At 44.0% G+C, this 20314-nt stretch overlaps 1 protein-coding gene across 1 annotated transcript in view; it reads right to left on the reverse strand.

Annotated features, from left to right (window-relative positions):
* SLC6A19 (solute carrier family 6 member 19) overlaps positions 1 to 20314 on the reverse strand; it is a 217596-nt gene that overhangs the window by 12825 nt on the left and 184457 nt on the right. The gene's annotated exons all lie outside the window — the stretch shown is intronic.

The raw sequence follows: 20314 nt of genomic DNA on the forward strand, positions 1-20314 counted from the left end.
GTAACACATAAAAAAGACAAACAATTCTTATACTTACCTTTACTGGGCACAGCGCTGGAACCGCAATGTCAGCGAGCTGGTCCCTATATCTAATCCTATCATGTGTGATACTGTCTGCTGAGCCACTGTATCTAATCCTATCATGTGGGATACTGTCTGTTGAGCTACTGTATCTAATCCTATCATGTGTGATACTGTGCTGAGCCACTGTATCTAATCCTATCCATAGTTTATAGGGTCGTAGTGCTATAGATATGCTGTCTCCTATACACACATATACACAGACACACACACACACACACACATATATATTCAGGGGCGCAGTGTATAGTACTATTATATTCAGGGGCACAGTGTATAGTACTTATTATATTCAGGGGCGCAGTGTATAGTACTATTATATTCAGGGGCACAGTGTATAGTACTATTATATTCAGGGGCGCAGTTTATAGTACCATTATATTCAGGAGTACAGTGTATAGTATTATTATATTCAGGAGTACAGTGTATAGTACTATTATATTCAAGGGCGCAGTGTATAATACTATTATGTTCAGGAGTACAGTGCATAGTACTATTATATTCATTGTATGATACTATTATATTTAGAAGCATAGAGTGTGGCATCCTGAGAATTTTATCTTCGTTTACAGGTGCGGAAATGTTGGAAAAGTGAGGAGCCGAAGACATCTGAGCTGTGAACTGCATAAATGGTACGTGCCCGAGAGAAGTCATCATAGAGGTCTGGACCGGATGGAGAAGAAAAGAGAAAAATAATCTGAGACATCACCTGTGAGTCACTCAATGTAAATGTTTATTCTCCCTGTGACTGATCAGTACTGCAGCCACTGTATGATCTGCAGCGAGACGAAGAATGGTAGCATTCTTTTTTTGTTAAACAGCAACTCCCAGCATATCCTAACCATATACTGGGAGTTGTCGTTTTATGTCGCACAAACTTATACAGCAGAGGTTAAACTGAATTTGCAAATGATCTCTGTACTGAACTGTATTTGTTCTGGTGCTGTATATATGTACTGAGCTTGGTTCTGGTGCTGTATATATATATATATATATATATATATATATATATATATACTGAGCTTGGTTCTGGAGTTATATATATGTACTGAGCTTGGTTCTGGGGATGTATTATATGTACTGAGCTTTGTTCTGGTGCTGTATATATATACTGAGCTTGGTTCTGGAGTTATATATATGAACTGAGCTTGGTTCTGGCTTTGTATATATGTACTGAGCTTGGTTCTGGGGATGTGTATATGTACTGAACTTGGTTCTAGTGCTGTATATATGTACTGAGCTTTCTTCTGGTGCAGTATTTATGTACTGAGCTTGGATCTGGGGCTATATTTATGTACTGATCTTGGTTCTAGTGCTGTATATATGTACTGAGCTTGGTTCTGGTGTTGTATATATGTACTGAGTTTGGTTCTGGGGCTGTATATATTTACCTTTTCTTAAGGTAAAAGTATATGTTAAATCTACTTTTACCTTAAGAGAAGGTAAATATATACAGTAAAAACTAAACCCAAAAAACCAAGGAGGAATCTCAGTATTTTCCAATTCACCCATTATATGGTACTTTACATGGTACCAATAAAAACTATAACTCCTCCCGCAAAAAAACACACACCTCTCCATTGACGTAAAAATAAAAAAGTTATAAAGCTCCTGACCACTTCAGTGTCTCAAAGTATTCTGCTTTCTTTCTTCTATATGGCTTATTCTGCTATTACAGCTAAATTAAAACCGTGCCAGATCGGTGGTCGCCTAAACAGAAATCTGCAAATATATACGGTACAGCGTCTTCAGAGTTTGGGGGGGCAGAGCTGAAAAAGTGCCCGGGGCCCATGGTACCCTTAATCCGCCCCCGCCATCAGTCCTATAGTCTTTGAATTGAGGGAGCATAAACGCTTGTCGGACGCACCTTTGAAAGTTCTTCTTATTGGTGTTGTGCTGTGAGGAGTAACAGGAACCTTGAGACCCACATTCTTGTGAGATGGAAGACTGAGCTTTGTATAGTCTTGTTCTTATGAAAAATAATGAATTTTATTCTCATCTAAAAATCTATTCGCTACAAAGGTAAAGGATTTTACATAACTAAGTTGAGTAAATAATCTGCCTAACTTTTGTTTTTCTTTAGAAATGTCTCACCGCAAGCTGTAAAGATTCTTCCTCTTTCTTAGACAGACTATATGATGAATCTGCTTGCATAGCTAAAAGTACGAAGAGTCTGAGCACATAGCTAAAAAATATGATAATTACAATTATGACAAAACATTTCGTATAATGTATATGTGTTCTTCTTTATGTATTGTTCCTTAATAAACTAGAGAATCAGCTTGCATTTACATAATCTGTCAAATGTGCTAATTCCTCTGATGCATTGTAATTCTTGAATGCTCTCCCACCATTTGAAACCAGATAGAGACTACAACGAGGTCCAGTTGATGACCTGCCGAAATTGATGTCCCTAACAATATTGGTGCCGAAACCCGGGATGGAACACAATGAGTAACGGACTGAAAACAGCGGACGCATTCGGGAGGCGTCGCTGACATAAAACCGTGGTGAGTAACACTGTTAGTTACTTAAAAATTGCCTCAGCCACTCCACTCCCGATTCTGTCTCATGTGGGTCAGTTTCTCTTACCTTTCTATCCCGAACAAATGTCTCTCTCTGTGTTTGTATGAATGTTTGAATGTAAGGTCTACAATAGAACTCAGACTCTATAGACAGATATAAATTGAAATGAAAGTAACAGATATTGATTGAAATACCAGCTACTATTGTCTGTATTTTACTGTATGTAATCTTCATTATATGGTTAATGGTTAAGATAGTAAAGGATCGCTGTAAAGGATACCCCCCACACAGCTAGTATAGTGTAAAAGATATATACCTTTCGAGTGCTATAGGCCTGGGGAAAATATATAATTGTGTCCTCATTGTAAGGATATAATTGAATCTGATATAGTCAGATTTCAACAGAGGGTGAAGATATACCAATTACTTTCGAGTGCTGTAGACCTGGGGACAGTATATCACTGTAATGTCCGTGGCTGCGGGCCGTCAGCTCCAATCTCCTCCTGACAGCTGCAGCCACGAGTCGGCAAGTGCTGGCCCCAGCCTCCTCCTCAGGAGACGCCAGCGCTCGCATACACTCACCTCAGCCGGATCCCGTAGGGTGTGCGTGCACGCTCGAGCCCGCTCTTAAAGGGGCAGCGCGCGCACCGGACTTCTGATGACTTGAACCCGTGAGTACCCTGGACTATAAGAGGGGTCCAGCCCCCTGCTTCTGTGCCTGAGCGTTGTTGATGTTTCCTAAGTTTCTCTATGTGATGGCCTCCTAGTGTGTTTCCTGTTCCTGTTCCTGTTCCTTGCATTCCATACCATCCTGGTCGAGCACTGTGCTGTGACAAAGTCGTGTCATGCTGTATCCCACGTCTGACCTGCTTCACCTTGCCTGACGTTTACCTGCTGCCTTGTCCCAGCCGAGCCTGCCTTACTGCTGTCCGAGCTGCCACAGGTACCTATACGAACTATAGACATTGTCCTGCGCCCTGTTGGCCAGCTGCCATACCGCTAAGGCGGTACGGCCCAGTGGGTCCACAGACTCTTCGTGACAATACGCTCAGACCATGGACCCCGCTGGAAGATTCAAGACTATGCTGACGTCTCAAGAAATGCGAGCGGATATGCTAGACCTCCGGTCAAGACAGGACCAACTGCTCCAGGCGTTGAACATTCTTGCACGTCGGTAGGAGGCACAAGCTGCTGTTCCTCCTATTACACCTCCTGGCAGTATTGATCCTCAGACTACACCTCTTGGCAGTGTTGACCAGCGTGTTTCTTTGCCACTTCCTGACGACTATGATGGAGAAGCAAGTACCTGTCGTGGATTTCTGAATCCGTGCCAGATCCACTTCAGCCTGTATAATAGGATATTTTTGTCTGATGGCGCCAGGGTCGCTTTCATCATCTCTCTCCTTACTGGCAAGGCTCTTGCATGGGTGAACCCTATCTGGGAGAGACAAGGACCAGAGACCCGTGACTTCCAAGCCTTCCTCCGGACTTCATACGGTGTTTGAGGTGTCTGGTCGGGTCTTTTCTGCAGCGGCTTCTTTGATTAACCTACGCCAAGAAGAAACCTCCGTGAGTTAGTACGCCATCCACTTCCGCACCCTGGCGGGAGAGCTGTTATGGAACAATGAGGCCCTGGTGGCTGCATTCTGGCATGGACTGGCTCCTAAAATTAAGGACGAACTTGCCGCTCAGGATCTGCCGTCTACCCTGGATGACCTCATCCTTCAGTCCGACCAGATTGATATACGGATCCGAGAACGTCTCCAAGAGGTTCAACGGGAGGGAGTCCTTCCCAGTCTGGCTCCTACTTTGCAGCAACCCCTGCTGTCCTCAGATGTCGATCCTCCTAAGGAGTCTGTGATAATGGACCAGTGTAAGTTATCCACCCAGGAGAGACAACGCAGACGCACTTCTGGACTCTGTCTTTATTGCGGCCTCGGTGGCAATCTTGTGCGCCTGTATCCCCAAAGATCCCAAAGCCTAGGGTTGCTAGGAGTGACAACCTTGGGTTAGAATGGACTTCCGTCTAAATTGTCCATACCTGTGACCATAGTGTCCGGTGTGAGAACACATCAGGTCTCTGTGTATCTGGACGCTGGTTTCGCTGCTAATTTCAGCCGTAGAGACCTGGTGGACCTTCTGCAATTACCCTCCACCCCTCTGGAGAGCCCATTGACAGTTGCCTCAGTAAATGGACTACCTCTGCCAGACCCAGTTATAGCTGACACCAAGCCGCTGAGGCTCCAAGTAGGGGGCCTTCACTCCGAACTTCTGTCGTTCTATGTCCTACCCAAAGCCGTTAACCCTGTGTTGCTGCGCCTGCCTTAGCTCCGTCTGCATGCCCCAATCCTGTACTGGAATTCCGGAGAGGTTCTCCAGTGGGGCCCTGAGTGTCAAAGCCGTTGCCTGGTGCAGATTCGTTCGGTTCAGCCTTCTCTGCCTCGGTCATTGGCAGGATTGCCGAGTCATTATGCTGTATTTTCGGACGTCTTCAGCAAGAGGGAGGCGGAGACATTGCCTCCACATCGGGCATATGACTGCCCTATCGAACTGATTGCTGGTGCATCCCTTCCCCGTGGTATATCCTCTCTCCTTGCCAGAGACTCTGTCCATGTCCGCCTATGTAGAGAACTTGGAGAGGGGCTTCATACGAAAGTCTTCCTCCCCGGCAGGAGCCGGGTTCTTCTTTGTCAAAAAGAAAGATGGCTCTCTTCGTCCTTGCATCGACTACCGAGGTCTCAACACGATCACGGTGAAGAATAAATATCAGTTGCCACTGATCTCTGAACTGTTTGATCTTATACGTGGAGCCCAAATTTTTTCTAAACTAGATCTGCATGGGGCTTACAATCAAGTCACAATTCACCAGGGTCATGAATGGAAGATTGCATTTAACACCCGTGATGGTCACTATGAGTATCTAGTAATGCCCTTCGGCCTGTGTAATGCTCCTGCAGTCTTCCAGGAGTTTGTTAAATACATTTTCCGTGAACTCCTCTATGTTTGTGTTGTAGTCTACCTTGATGAAATCTTGATTTTTTCTCCAGATCCTATGACGCAACAGAGACATGTCAGTCAAGTTGTGCTACGGTTAAGGGAGAATCGTCGGTACGCCAAGTTGGAGAAGTGCGTGTTTAACAGAGATGCTCTACCCTTCCTGTGCTACATCGTCTCGAATAGAGGTCTCGAGATGGATCCTTAGAAGGTAAAGTCTGTCCTGGAATGGCCACGCCCTCAAGGCTTGAGGGCCATACAGCGCTTTTTGGGATTCGACAATTTTTACAGGCAATTTATTCCAAACTTCTCCTCACTGACTTCTCCCATCTCTAACCTCACTAAGAAGGGCATGAAGGCCAAGGTTAAGGGTATGAACGCCAAGGTGGGGACTCCCAAGGCAGAGTCCGCAATCAATAGCTTGAAGAGTGCCTTCACGTCAGCCTCTATCCTCCATCATCCGGATGTCTCTCTGCAGTTCTCGTTGAGGTGGATGCATCCTCTGTCAGTACTGGTGCACTCCTGTTCCAGAAAGGTCCCAAGGGCAAGTCAAGGGTATGTGGATATTTTTCTAAGCTCTTATCTTCCACAGAACGCAACTACTCGATTGGGAATCGGGAGTTACTAGCCATCAAATTGGCTCTGGAAGAGTGGAGACATCTACTAGAGGGCGCAGCTCATCCGATCCTAACTTTTACTGACCACAAGAATCTGACCTACCTCCAGATGGCCCAACGGCTGAACCCTTGTCAGGCCAGGTGGTCACTGTTCTTTACCAGGTTCCAGTTTGAGCTCCATTATCGCCCGGCTGACAAGACTGTGAGGGCCGATGCCTTGTCCAGGTTTTTCGAGATGGAAGACACCATAGAGAGTCCACAGAACATTATTGATCCATCTTGCATTGTCAATCCCCTGCAATTTGGGGACATTTCTCAAGGGACGACTTTTGTGCGCTTGGCTGATCGGGGAAGAATCTCCCGCTGGGGACTGGCAGGTCTAGAGGACACTCCTCTAGACTGGGGGTACGTAAGACCCGGGATCTGATTGCTCGTCATTTCTGGTGGCTCACGCTGCCCAAGGACATTATGGATTTTGTTTCTTCCTGTTCTGTATGTGCAGCCAACAAGACCGCTCACTCCAGACCTGCTGGTCTGCTCCAGCCATTGCCTGTGACCAATGCTCCCTGGCAACATATAGCTATGTACTTTATCACTGACCTGCCTCTATCTGCTTCGATTTTCGAAGATGGCCCACTTCGTTCCTCTGACCGGTCTTCCTTCTGCTCCTCAGTTGGCCAAGTTATTCATCCAACACATCTTCCGCCTGCACGGCTTGCTGCAGCATATTGTTCTATGATCGGGAGGTTCAGTTTACCTCGAAGTTCTGGAGAGTCCTCTGCGGACTCCTCGGTGTGAAGTTGGGCTTTTCCTCAGCCTACCATCCTCAGTCCAATGGTCAGGTCGAGAGGATCGATCAGATCTTAGAGAACTACCTACGCCACTTAATCTCCAAGCAGCATGATGACTGGGTGCATTTGGTCCCATGGGCTGAGTTCTCCTACAATAATCACACCAGCGAGTCTACAAGGAATACACCGTTCTTCATTGTCTACGGCCAGCACCCACAAATTCCTCTCCCGGTGCCCGATACTTCTGAGGTACCAGCGGCAGACTCCACTTTTACAGACTTCCTGCAGATCTGGCAGCAGACTCGATCCTCCATCCTAATGGCAGTCGACTGCATGAAACGGAAGGCTGACACAAGGAGAAGAGAACCTCCTCAGTTTCGTCCTGGCACAAGGGTCTGGCTGTCTTCTAGGATTATCCGACTGAGGGTGCCGCCGTGCAAATTTGCTCCCAGGTTCCTCGGACCATTCGAGATCCTGCAGCAGATCAACCCTGTCGCCTACCAGCTTCGGATACCTCCTACCCTCAGGATCTCCAACCCCTTCCATGTCTCAGTCCTGAAACCGGTGATTCTGAACCGCTATTCCAAGACTCCCAGCCCTGCGGTTGCCTCCAGCGGCCCTTTGGACACCTTTGAGGTCAAGGAGATCTTGGACACCAAGAAAGTGAGAGGAAAAACTTTTTATTTGGTGGATTGGAGGGGGTTTGGTCCTGAAGAGAGGTCCTGGGAGCCAGAGGAGAATCTCAATGCCCCTACTCTTCTGAAAAAGTTTCTCCCTCACTCTGGTCCCAAGAAGAGGGCCGTCAGCTCCAACCTCCTCCTGACAGCCGCAGCCACGAGTCGGCAAGCGCTGGCCCCAACCTCCACCTCAGGAGGCGCCAGCGCTCGCGTCCACTCACCTCAGCCGGATCCCGTAGGGTGCAAGCGCACGCTCATACCCGCTCTTAAAGGGGCAGCGTGCGCACCGGACTTCTGATGACTTTAACCGTGAGTATTCTGGACTATAAGAGGGGTCCAGCCCCCTGCTTCTATGCCTGAGCGTTGTTGATGTTTCGTAAGTTTGTCTATGTGATAGCCTCCTAGTGTGTTTCTTGTTCCTGTTCCTTGCATTTCATACCATCCTGGTCGAGCACTGTGCTGTGCCAAAGTCGTGTCGTGCTGTATCCCACGTCTGACCTGCCTCGCCTCACCTGACGTTTACCTGCTGTCTAGTCCCAGCCAAGCCTGCCTTACTGCTGTCCGAGCTGCCACAGGTACCTATACGAACTATAGACATTGTCCTGCACCCTGTTGGTCAGCTGCCATACCGCCAAGGTGGTACGGCTCAGTGGGTCCACAGACCCTTCGTGACAATCAGTATATCCTGATTATTTGGATATAGAAAGGTTTGACACAGTCAGACTAAAAAGGATAGTAGTCTTCAAGGTCTGATACAGCTGACCTGGGAAACTCCTTATAAACTCCCCACATGGGGTTCGGAGAGCTTGAATCAGACAGTGGGTGAGTGGAATCATGGGTATCTGCAGTTGATATAGTAAAGGCTCTTATACACTGGCCGATAAGCGGCCGTTGCAGCGAGTGCCGATCAACGGGACATCGATGATCGGCACTTGCTTGCTCCTGTCACACGGAGCTATAGATGGGAATGAGCGGTCGTTACTCCTCAAGTGAAATATAACAAAAAGTACGGTTTGCATAAATGACTTCACTAAGTTATTATAAAAGAAAATGATGATTAGGTATTTTTCTCCATCCCTCTGTCTCCAGATTGTTACCAATATTTTGCCTTCACACACCGAGGCAAACAGTATGCCTGGATGGTGCTTCCCCAGGGTGCAGCAAATTCCCCAGATATTTTCCCCCATACAATGAAAGAGCTGTTGGATAAGTGGTCTCCCAAACACACCACTACCTGTCTATTGCAATATGTTGAGGATTTGCTTTTGTGTCGTATCTCTGTTGACATATGTGCTCAGGAAACAAACTCATTATTGTTGTATCTGTCCTATATAAGTTGCAAAGTATCCAAGAACAAATTACAACTTTGTTGGTCATTGCCTGTCTGCTGGTGTATTGCATCTCACCCTCCAGGCTTACTGCCATCGAAGACCACCCAGTGCCACACAACCATTGCTCTCTCAGAGCCTTCCTGGGATTAGTGGGTTATTGTAGACAATGGATTAATAATGTGTTCATATCAATGCAGCCCCTGTATGATTGCCTGCAAACTGACCGCTTCCAACTCTTGGTTGACGCTCTAGATGCATTTTACACCCTCAAGCTGTCTTTGATCTCAGCCCCAGCTCTGGGCATCCCTAGCTACATTAAGCCTTTGCACCTCTATTGTCACAAATAAGGTGGTCACGCTTCAGGTGTGCTCACACAGGAAAATGGTGGTAGTATGCGCCCCATCAGTAATTACTCTACTAGCCTCTATCCCATTGCACAAGGTGCTCCCTCTTTCCTCAGGGCTATTGTAGCAGCCATGTCCTCCTTGACAAAACTGCAGACATTATTTTACAACATGATTTAGTGCTTCATGTCCCACACGCAGTTCCCGAGGTCATGCACAATATTAACACTAAGCACATCACCACTTCTCGTATCACCAAACTTGAACTTGCCTTATTAAATCCCTGCATCACTCTGAAAAGATGTACTACGCTCAACCCTGCTACTCTGATGCCTATGGTTGTAGTGAAAGGAGCGGAATGGGGGGATGGCAGACCCTTAATGTACGAACTTGCAAATGACAACGACTTGTTTTAAATGGAACATGAGAATCATTATCAAAGTTTAATGCAACTTGAAGCCCAAGGGTTACCAGGTGTCACTGATGTACCTTTGACTAACTATGATGTTCAGTATTTTGTAGACGGATCTAGATACTGGAATGAACAGACAGGACATTTCACCACCAGGTATCAGTAGTCCAGGACGGTAAGACAGTGCTGCAAAAGTCACTGCCCTCCAGCAGCTCCGCCCAAGAGGCAGAACTCATGGCACTCGCTGAAGCATGTAAGTTTGGCACAGGTAAAAGGGTGAATGTCTATACAGACTCAAGGTACACCTTTGGAGTCACACATGATTATGGCACAATATGGCGAGCAAGAGCCTTTCTGACTTCAGCAGGCAAACCAATCAAAAAATGCAGATGCAGTACAGCAACTACTTGAGGCTCTAGCATTACCTACAGAGGTAGCCATAATTCTAAACACCCCTGAAGCAAAGGGGAATGCACGGGCTGACCAAGCAGCAAATGCAGCTGCAACCCTCCTCGTGTTGGTAGTCCAAGAAGTGGGCCCAGTCACGGAGCTATTGTTGTGTGCTTTCCAGACCCAAGCACCGGCCCCTGAAAAAAAATTGTGGTAGGAGGCAGGAGCTGTCAGAAGCGAAGGAGAGCCATGGCGTGTAAAGGGAAAAACGTGCTTACCACAGAGTCTTTTTCCAATGATGTGCGCCCAGCGTATTCCCCAGTTCACAACTCAAAAGGAGCCATGAGTAGCACAGTGTTACAACACTGGCTTGCCCCTGGATTCCAGAACGGAGCTGCTCGACATGTAGAGGGTTGCCTGACATGCGCCAGACATAACCCTGGTAAATTGACAAAAACACCCAGTAAGCACATGCCTCGCCCTGATTACCCCTTCCAGTGACTGCAGGTGGACTACATACAGCTACCCAAGGTAGGTGTATATGAATATGTCCTCGTATGTACTGACTTGTTTTCAAACTGGCCTGAGGCATGGTCAGTAACCAAAGTTACAGCTAAAAACACTGCTAAGAAAATACTCAGTGAAGTAGTATGCCGATATGGGGTCCCTGAAGTAATTGAGAGTGATAGAGGAACCCACTTCACAGGAGAAGTACTAGGGCATATACTTGCTAGCCTAGGCATCACACAGGCATTCCATACACCATATCACCCCCAAAGTAGTGGTAAGGTAAAAAGACTAAATGGAACCCTAAAGTTAAAAATACAGAAAGCCATGGATTTCTCAGGTTTGCCATGGACTGAATGTGTTACGTCTCTGGCCAGGGGTCGTAGTTCAGACTTACCCCCTGACGATCCCGGCCATAGACATCTCTCTTCTTGGCGTCACCTCCCTCCAGGGAGATGCCGGCACTCTATTCCGGGTCCTCGGACTGTTTCCTGTAGGACGTGAGTGCCCGCGCGTGCACGGCCTTAAAGGGCCAGTACGCGTCCAGCTGTCAAACATCAATTATCAGCCCAAATGTCTGCTGGACTATTTAAGGGGCTCTGCCCACTGGTTCCTTGCCTGAGCGTTTTTGTATACCCTAGTTTGTCTTGCAAATGGTCTCCCAGTGTTTTCCAGTTCCCAGTGTTACCCGTTCCTGCTGCCTGTACCCTGTATCCTGTGCTATCGTATCTACAAGTGAAAGTCAAGTCGTGCCTTCCCGCTGCATCCGTGGTGTCACCTGCTGTGAAAGTCAAGTCCTGCTTCCGCTACTGTCTACATTGCCTCAGGTACCCGTTCTGAACTATAGACATTGTTTTGTACCTTGTTGGCCAGCTGCTACCCCACTATGCGGTACGGCCCAGTGGGTCCACACCCCGGCTGTGACAGAATGCCTACCCTTGACATTGTATTCTGTAAGAACCTGTTAAGGGTTTGCCTGACACAGGTTCTGTGTCGACGCCCGGGGTTAATCAGCCTTCATCAGCTCCAAGGTCTGCTAGAGTGACGCGATCTGTTACCACTCAGGCTTGCAGGCTGAGGAGAGGGAGAACCTATCACAGCCTGGCCTGACGGTTCTAGCTCCCGCCCTTGGTCTATTTATACCCTCACTTGCAGCATTTTCCTTGCCTGTGATTCTCTGCTTTCCTGGCTCTGCTATTCCTGCTATTTACCTTATTGACCGCTGTTACTTTTTGACCTTGGCTTGCCTGACTATTCTCCTGCTCTGTTTTGCTACTACGTACGCTCCTGGTTTGATTCGACTTGTTCGCCACTGCCTGTTGCTCACGGTTTTCCGTGGGCAACTGCCCCTATTTCCCCTTTGCTTCTGTGTGCCCTTGTCTTGTGTTGTCTGTCTTGCACTTACTGAGCGTAGGGACCGTCGCCCAGTTGTACGCCGTCACTTAGGACCGGCCGTGCAAGTAGGCAGGGACTGAGTTGCGGGTAGATTAGGGCTCACCTGTCGTCTCCCTACCCCGATTCATTACAGAACCACTCCTAGGGGGCCATTGAAACTTAGCCCCTATGAAGTACTGTTTGGGTCAGTCCCAAAGACAGGTTTGTACTGTCCACAACAGTAGAAGGTGCCCATCAACTGCTGCCCGGTGATTGTGTAGTCCTGAAAAGACACACAAGGAAGGCTTTGGAACTGAGATATACCGAACCGTACCAAGTGCAACTGGTCACTGCAACATCAGTCAAGCTCGAAGGCAAGGACACCTGGATCCACGCCAGCCACTGCAAAAAGATTGTAAACTAGGAAGTCAAAGATGTTGCTACTTCTCCCGCTCTTGATGATGTTGCCACTGGCGGGCACACTCAATGATGTACTCAAGGACAATTGGGACAATAAGTTTATCAAACATCACCAGGTTTTGTATCATGCTCCGAGAGAGCAAAACAACCTGAACTGATTGTTGAATTTGTACTCACAGCCTGTCAATGCCAAAAGCAGGCCCTTTCTTGCTATCCCTGTCACCCTAAATGAAATAAGGGAACTGTACAATAATACTGAAATTACCACACTAACAGGAAAAAAAGACAAGAATAAAAATGTACCATTGCCCGTAGCTGCATGGATGGAAGAGCCTAGATGTTATTTAATAGGAGCGACACACCCCTCAAATTGCACAGACGCTTTGGGCTTCTGCTCGAGTGGACCTTGCCTGTTATCCAAGCTTCTCATCCAGCAGCTGCATTCAGATTAAATCTAAATGAGTACCTTTCTCATCAATGAATTACACAGAGTGCAACGGAACCAGTTCCATCGATACTCAGTGTGCAGGAATTGATGCTACTTTAGGACAGATGCCCCCCTGCGTAAATACCACTGTATGATTACTTGGGGGGGGGGCCTTGCGATTATATTTCAGAAATAACACCGACATCACAGATTCCTTCTCCGTATTAGAAGGTAATATGATGGTTGATGGGTATACTTCAAACTGTGTTCCAAATTATTATATTTTATATTCTTGGCTATATAGGTTTTCGTTTGTTAATATGGCTAATTACATTTTTATGTAAGACAGCAAATAAGGTGATACATCATGGGCCGAAACCCAGACCCTTCCATGAACAATATCCTATGAGAACGCAGCCTGTCACTGAACCCTAGGTGGATGGGCAGAAGCAGTAAGGAAGTCCCCCTCACCTGGTTTAGCGGGTGAGTAAAGTAGCTTGGGGATCTGTGAATACGTTTTAAGAATGAGAAAAAGGAGGGTCTGAGATGGAAGCCTGAGCTTTGTATAGTCTTGTTCTTATGAAAAAGAATTAATTTTATTCTCATCTAAAAATCTATGAAGGTAAAGTAAATAATCTGTCTAACTTTTGTTCTTCTTTAGAAATGTCTCTCAGCAATCTGTAAAGATTCTTCCTCTTTCTTAGGCCTAATTCACACGAATGTGTCCGTTTTGCGCGTGTAATAAACGCAGTGTTTTGCGCCCATTGCAGTTCCGTGTGTCATCAGTGTTTGGTGCGTGTCTGTGTTATTTTCGCGCATATGCCATCCTTATGTCACGCGGTTTTGACGTTTACAAAATGAAATGAAGGAGGTGGTTTTCTTTTCCCCATCATTTCCTGAGCAACGGTTGCGCGAATAATGCACAGCACACGGATGTGCGTCCGTGTGCTGTCCGTGATTTTCACGCACCTATTGACTTCAATGGGTGCGTGATGCGCTAAAAACACTCAAGTATAGGAGATGCAGTGAGTTTCACGCAGCGGACACACGCTGCGTGAAAAACACGAAATGTCTGAATGGCCCTATTGACTTGCATAGGTCCATGCGACGTGCGTGATTTTCACGCGCGTATCATTGCATAGATAAAAATATGATGAGTCTGAGCACATAGCTAAAAAATATGATAATTACAATTATGATAAATCGTGTGATAAAATGTATACGTGTTCTTTTTATGACGACTCAAGGACACAGTCCCTTGGGACTGAGGGAGGGGAGGCATGGACAGAATGAGTATGTAACCTATGTATTGTTCCTTAACCCCTTCCCGACCACCCCACGTAGATTAACGGGCTTCAGCACTGGTCCTTGTGCCTGCAGCCCGTTAATCTATGTGTGCTCCTAACAGAGCGCACAGGTGCTCCCCGCAGCCCGGCATCTCCCAGTACGGGCTGCTACTAGCAGCCTTAGTACTGGGGGAAAACATCAGGTCGGATTATAGCGGTGATCCGAACCGATTAACCCCTTAAATGCGGCAGTCAATAGCGACCGCCGCATTTAAGTTGTTATAGCAACATCGGCACCCCGCTACGCAAATGCGTGGGCCGATTGTTGCGGGGGTGGTGATAGCTATGGCTAAGGCTTCCGGTCTGCCATCTATGGAAGGCGATTAGATCCTGCCTGAGGCAGGACCTAATATTCCTCCTGTCAGTCTGAAACTGACATGTATAATACCCTGAAATACATAAGTATTGCAGGGTATTATAACAACGATCCAACAATTGGATCTTCAAGTCCCTAGAGGGACTAAAAGAAAAAAAAGTTACAAAAAGTTACAAAAAAATTTACAAAAGTAAAATGTCAAAATAATAACATTTAAAAATCGCCCTTTTTCCCTTATAAAGTCCTTTATTATTAGAAACAAATGAAAAAAATAAATAAATAAACTATGCATAATTAGTATCGCCGCGTCCGTAAAGGTGACCGCCATAAAAAAGTCACTTCAGCTCCCAAAAAATTGCATAAATAGGGATCTGAAAGTCGCATGTGCCCAAAAATGGTACAAATAAAAACTACAGATTGTTATGCAAAAAACAAGCCCTCACACTTCCTGATAGAAAAATAAAAAAGTTGTGGCTCTTAGAATATGTCGACACAAAAACGAAATTATTTTTTTAAAACCGTGATTTTATCGTGCAAACACCGTAAAACATAAATAACCTATATACATATGGTATCGCCGTAATCGCATTGAGCCGCAGAATAAATTAAATATGTAATTTATAGCGAACGGTGAACGCTGTAAAAAAAAAATAAAAAAAACAAAATAAATTTTACTAAAAACAAAAGAATTACACTAAATTCAGCAAAAAAACCTATGGGATCAAAATGCCCACTATACAACTAGACAAATTCTTTTTAGGGCTGTAGTTTCGCAAATGGGGTCACTTCTGGGGGGTGTCCACTGTTTTTGTCCCTCAGGGGCTTTGCAAATGCGACATGACACCCGAAAACCAATTGAGTAAACTTGAGCTCCAAAAGCCAAAAAGTGCTCCTTCCCTTCTGAGCCCTGCCGTGTGTCCAAACAGACGTTTATTTTCACATATGGGGTATTGCCGTAATCAGGAGAAATTGTTTTACAAATCTTTGGGCGCTTTTTCTTCTTTATTCCTTGTAAAAATTGATAATTTCTAAGTTTTATTGGAAAAAAATTTGATTTTCATTTTTATGGACTAATTCCACTAAATTCATCAAAAAACCTGTGGGGTTAAAATGCTCACTATACCCCTTGATGAATTCATTGAGGGTGTAGTTTGCCAAATGGTGTCTTTTTTGGGGTGTTTCCACTGTTTTGGCACTACAAGACCTCTTCAAACCTGACATGGTGCCTAAAATATATTCTAATAAAAAGGAGGCTCGAAAATCCTCTAGGTGCAACTTTGCTTCTGAGGCCGGTGCTTCAGTCCATTAGCACACTAGGGCCACATGCCACACTAGGGCCAAATATTTCTAAAAACTGCAGTATCTGGGCAATAAATATTGAGTTGCGTTTCTCTGGTAAAACCTCTTGTGTTACAGAAAAAAATGGATTCAAATTGATTTTCCGACAAAAAAAAGAAATTTGCAAATTTCACCTCTACTTTTAATTCCCGTGAAACACCTAAAGGGGTACGAAATTTCTAAACGCTGTATTGAATACTTTGATTGGTGCAGTTTTTAAAATTGGGTGATTTATGGGGGTTTCTAAAATATAAGGCCTTCAAAGCCACTTCACAACTGAACTGGTACCTATAAAAGTAGGTTTTGGAAATGTTCTTGTATCGTCCTAAAAAATAAAAGGATGTTCAAAAAACGATGCCAACATAAAGTAGACATATGAGAAATGTTGAATACCCATAACTGTATGTGTGGACATATCACACATCCCCAAAAAGGGACAAAATCAAACACCAAGTACACAAGTATGACTTGTAATGATGGCAATACTTTATTAAATATACATAAAAACATGTTGGCCATCAGGACCTAAAATAAGACATACAATTAAAATGCATGGATGTGGAGAACACAAGAGCTGTAACAAGTAAAGAATACTCAAGAGGCAAAGAAAAGCATAATAAACAATTCAAAGAACAACTTGCAAATAAAGAAGTTCAAAAACCACAATGTGGTACATGCACAGTGCCTGTATAATAGAAAAAGTAATGAGCCAAACAGAGTATATAGCGAGCAGAGCCCACCCACACTGGTATATGTGTGAGTGTAAAGATATAGTGACCAGGGGGTAACGGCAAATCAAATCCGGTCCCAAGACCTATGCCAACCGGTATACTGCATAATCAGCCTAAAAGTGACCTGTGCACCCTCTTATGCAAATTCATTTCTAGGCTTCTGGGAACAGGAAACTGTACGGGAAGCTATGGACATGGTATCTGGATGTGTTGTGGGCTGGATGCGTTTTATCGATGACATCCTTTTTATCTGGCAGGGCACGCGTATAGAACTGGATCGGTTCTTATCTATTTTGAATACCAACACACAGAACATCAAACTAACAAGTGTGATTAGTCAAGCAAGCATGGATTTTCTGGATATCAAAATGATAGTGCAAGATACAGGTAAGCTCAGTACTACTATTTTCCGGAAGCTAACAGCTGTAAACTCTCTCCTACATGCATTGTCTTTTCACCCCACACATGTAATACGGGCTATCCCAACGGGGCAATTCTTAAGGGCAAGACGTGTGTGTGACTCTCACTCTAATTTTGAAATAGAGTCTCAATGTTTGAGGACCCGCTTTTCACAACGCGGGTATCCCAACACTGACATTGGAAAGGGATACCAGAGAGCACGCCATACCAACCAAAATAGTTTACTTACCCAATACAAACGCAAAAGTAAGGATGAAACGGTGAAACTCATCACTCCTTACAACACACAATGGGTGGAGATGAGGAAAATTGTGACTCGGTTTTGGCCTATATTGCTCACCGATCCTGATCTAAAGAAATACCTACCCTCTAGTCCACAACTTACAGCCAAAAAAAGTAAAACTCTTGGTGATCATTTGGTCCGAAGTCATTACAGTACTCCTAATCCTAAGACTTATCTTTTTGGCTCTAAAGGACCAACTTGGGGATCTTTTTCTTGTGGTCATTGTTCCATTTGCAAGTTGATTGTAAGGACTGATACATTCTCTGATTCTGAAAATAAAAATGTTTTAAAATCGTACACTTTATCAACTGCAGTACAACTGGGGTGGTCTACATGGCTTCTTGTCCGTGTGGCCTCTCCTATGTGGGCATGACCACAAGAGAACTAAAAATGAGAATTCAGGAACATGTCAAGGATATTAAAAAGGCTGGGACAATTGAGAGTAACAACCGTGATGAAATAGACAAACTGAAGTCCATTCCCAGACATTTTCGTGACCTTCATAATAACAGATGGCAAGATCTGAAGGTTCATGGTATTGACAAAATTATTATCGGATCGCGTGGAGGTGATACTTTTCGTAAATTAGAACGTAAAGAATACAAATGGATTACCAAATTGAAGACTAGCTCGACTTTTGGGCTGAACGAAAAAATGGCCTTCGCCTCCTTCTTGTAATTGGTCTCATGGTCCCATAGCATCACCAGTTTTTAATGTTGTATATTTATGTGCATTTCCAGTTTTGATTGGTTTGGTTGACTTCTAGAGATATTTCCTAGATTATGCTGGCTTTTCTTTGGTTTTTCGTAAACTTTGTATACTAGTTGTCATATTTTATCTGGAGCTATTTCTCAATAGTTTTTTGTATGTCCATAGGAGCTGTGGTTTCACTATTATTGGGCGTACTATAATATCTGGACTCCGAAGGGCGAACATTCTTTGTCAGTGGCCATCCATCAGCATGTTTACCACTTTTTGTTGTTTTACACTCCGTGTAGCTTTCTCAGGGGGTATTCATCATATCCCTATATACGTTTGGGTTGTAGGTTTATTTACACATTAGGTTGTTACTGTTAGCAGTATACACTCTACCTCCTCACATATTTATTCCCTACACACATCACTATTTATTTTATTTTTCACGCTCCATATACACATATAGATTATTATCACACACTTCTGATTTGTTATTTTATACATATCTTGACACGTCTCTTATATATGTTCGGTATAACATTACACCCTTTACTTGTTGTGTTATTTGATATGATCAATAATAAATTTTATATATTTTTTTCAGGTGTGTCTTCTTCACGTGTGCATCACATTTTATTATTTTTTATAATAAAAATATTTATTTTTTCACCCATCACTTTGCACATGTGTTATATAATATTTTCATTTATTTATATATTTATATATTGATCCTCTGGTCTATCTATCTTTTGGATATATATGTTTGTTTTATGTTGATTACATTGTATATATATATATATATATATATATATATATGTATATGTAATTAAATTGTTTATATTGGGATATGTATGTAATTACATTATGGTATTATATAAACTTCATTACTTGTTTGTGCACATATTTATATTGTATGCATATTCTGTGTTCATCACCATGGACCCTCATTCATATAATGCTACATTTAATTTTGTTCTCTGTTCTATAAGTGGGCATTATTTATTAATAATTTTGTGCTTGCCTACAAAAGGGTTAATGTATGATGGCATTACATATATTTATAAGCATACTACCCTGCTACGGAATGCTTATGTTGACGCTTGTATATACCTAGATGTGCGTCCTTTGACGCACATGTATGGGCATGGATTGGCGTTTAAAATTAGCGTTCACTACTATTTACATATGTACATTCTAGATGTTATCACTATACGTAGCTTGTTAAGTCTTGTACTCTACAATCGCCCTATGCTCTTTGCTGGCACTTTTTTTATTTTTTATTCTTTCCAGTTTCCAAAATGGCCACCGTCGTAAAGTGCGTCATATTAGCGTTACCATATTCTCCTGTCATGGCGTCCCCTTCTTTATGTCATGCGCATGCGCACTCCCGTCTTGAGTGCGCAGATTTAGGGTTTGACACTGGCCGTATTGCCTCTGAAATAACACCACTCAGTTAATTATATCCTTGGTATTCAGTGGTGCATACACCTGCTGCATCACTTCAATCCTTAATACTATTCACCTGTAGTAGTTGGCCACTATTGGCCTTTGGCTGAATTAACTCCTCCCACCATCCAGTACAAATACAGTGCCAGATACCTCTCCTGTCAGTACCCCTTGAGAAAGCTACCGCGAAACGTGCGTTGGGGCTCGTGGTGTGGTGTCCACTTTTAGGCTGATTATGCAGTATACCGGTTGGTATAGGTCCTGGGACCGGATTTGATTTGCGGTTACCCCCTGGTCACTATATCTTTACACTCACACATATACCAGTGTGGGCGGGCTCTGCTCGCTATATACTCTGTTTGGCTCATTACTTTTTCTATTATACAGGCACTGTGCATGTACCACATTGTGGTTTTTGAACTTCTTTATTTGCAAGTTGTTCTTTGAATTGTTTATTATGCTTTTCTTTGCCTCTTGAGTATTCTTTACTTGTTACAGCTCTTGTGTTCTCCACATCCATGCATTTTAATTGTATGTCTTTTTTTAGGTCCTGATGGCCAACATGTTTTTATGTATATTTAATAAAGTATTGCCATTATTACAAGTCATACTTGTGTACTTGGTGTTTGATTTTGTCCCTTTTTGGGATGTGTGATATGTCTGCACATACAGTTATGGGAATTCATTCATTCTTTGTTTTTCTTTTGATGTGTGGACGTTTATCGTGAACGTTTATCGTTTGGTCTGTTACTATATAGGTATTCATCATATGAGAAATGTTAATTAGTAACTCTTGTGTGTGGTATTACTATCTGTCTTACAAGCAGATACATTTAAATTTAGAAAA

The sequence above is a fragment of the Rhinoderma darwinii genome, chromosome 5 (genome assembly GCF_050947455.1).
Source record: "Rhinoderma darwinii isolate aRhiDar2 chromosome 5, aRhiDar2.hap1, whole genome shotgun sequence".
NCBI classification, from domain to species: domain Eukaryota; kingdom Metazoa; phylum Chordata; class Amphibia; order Anura; family Rhinodermatidae; genus Rhinoderma; species Rhinoderma darwinii.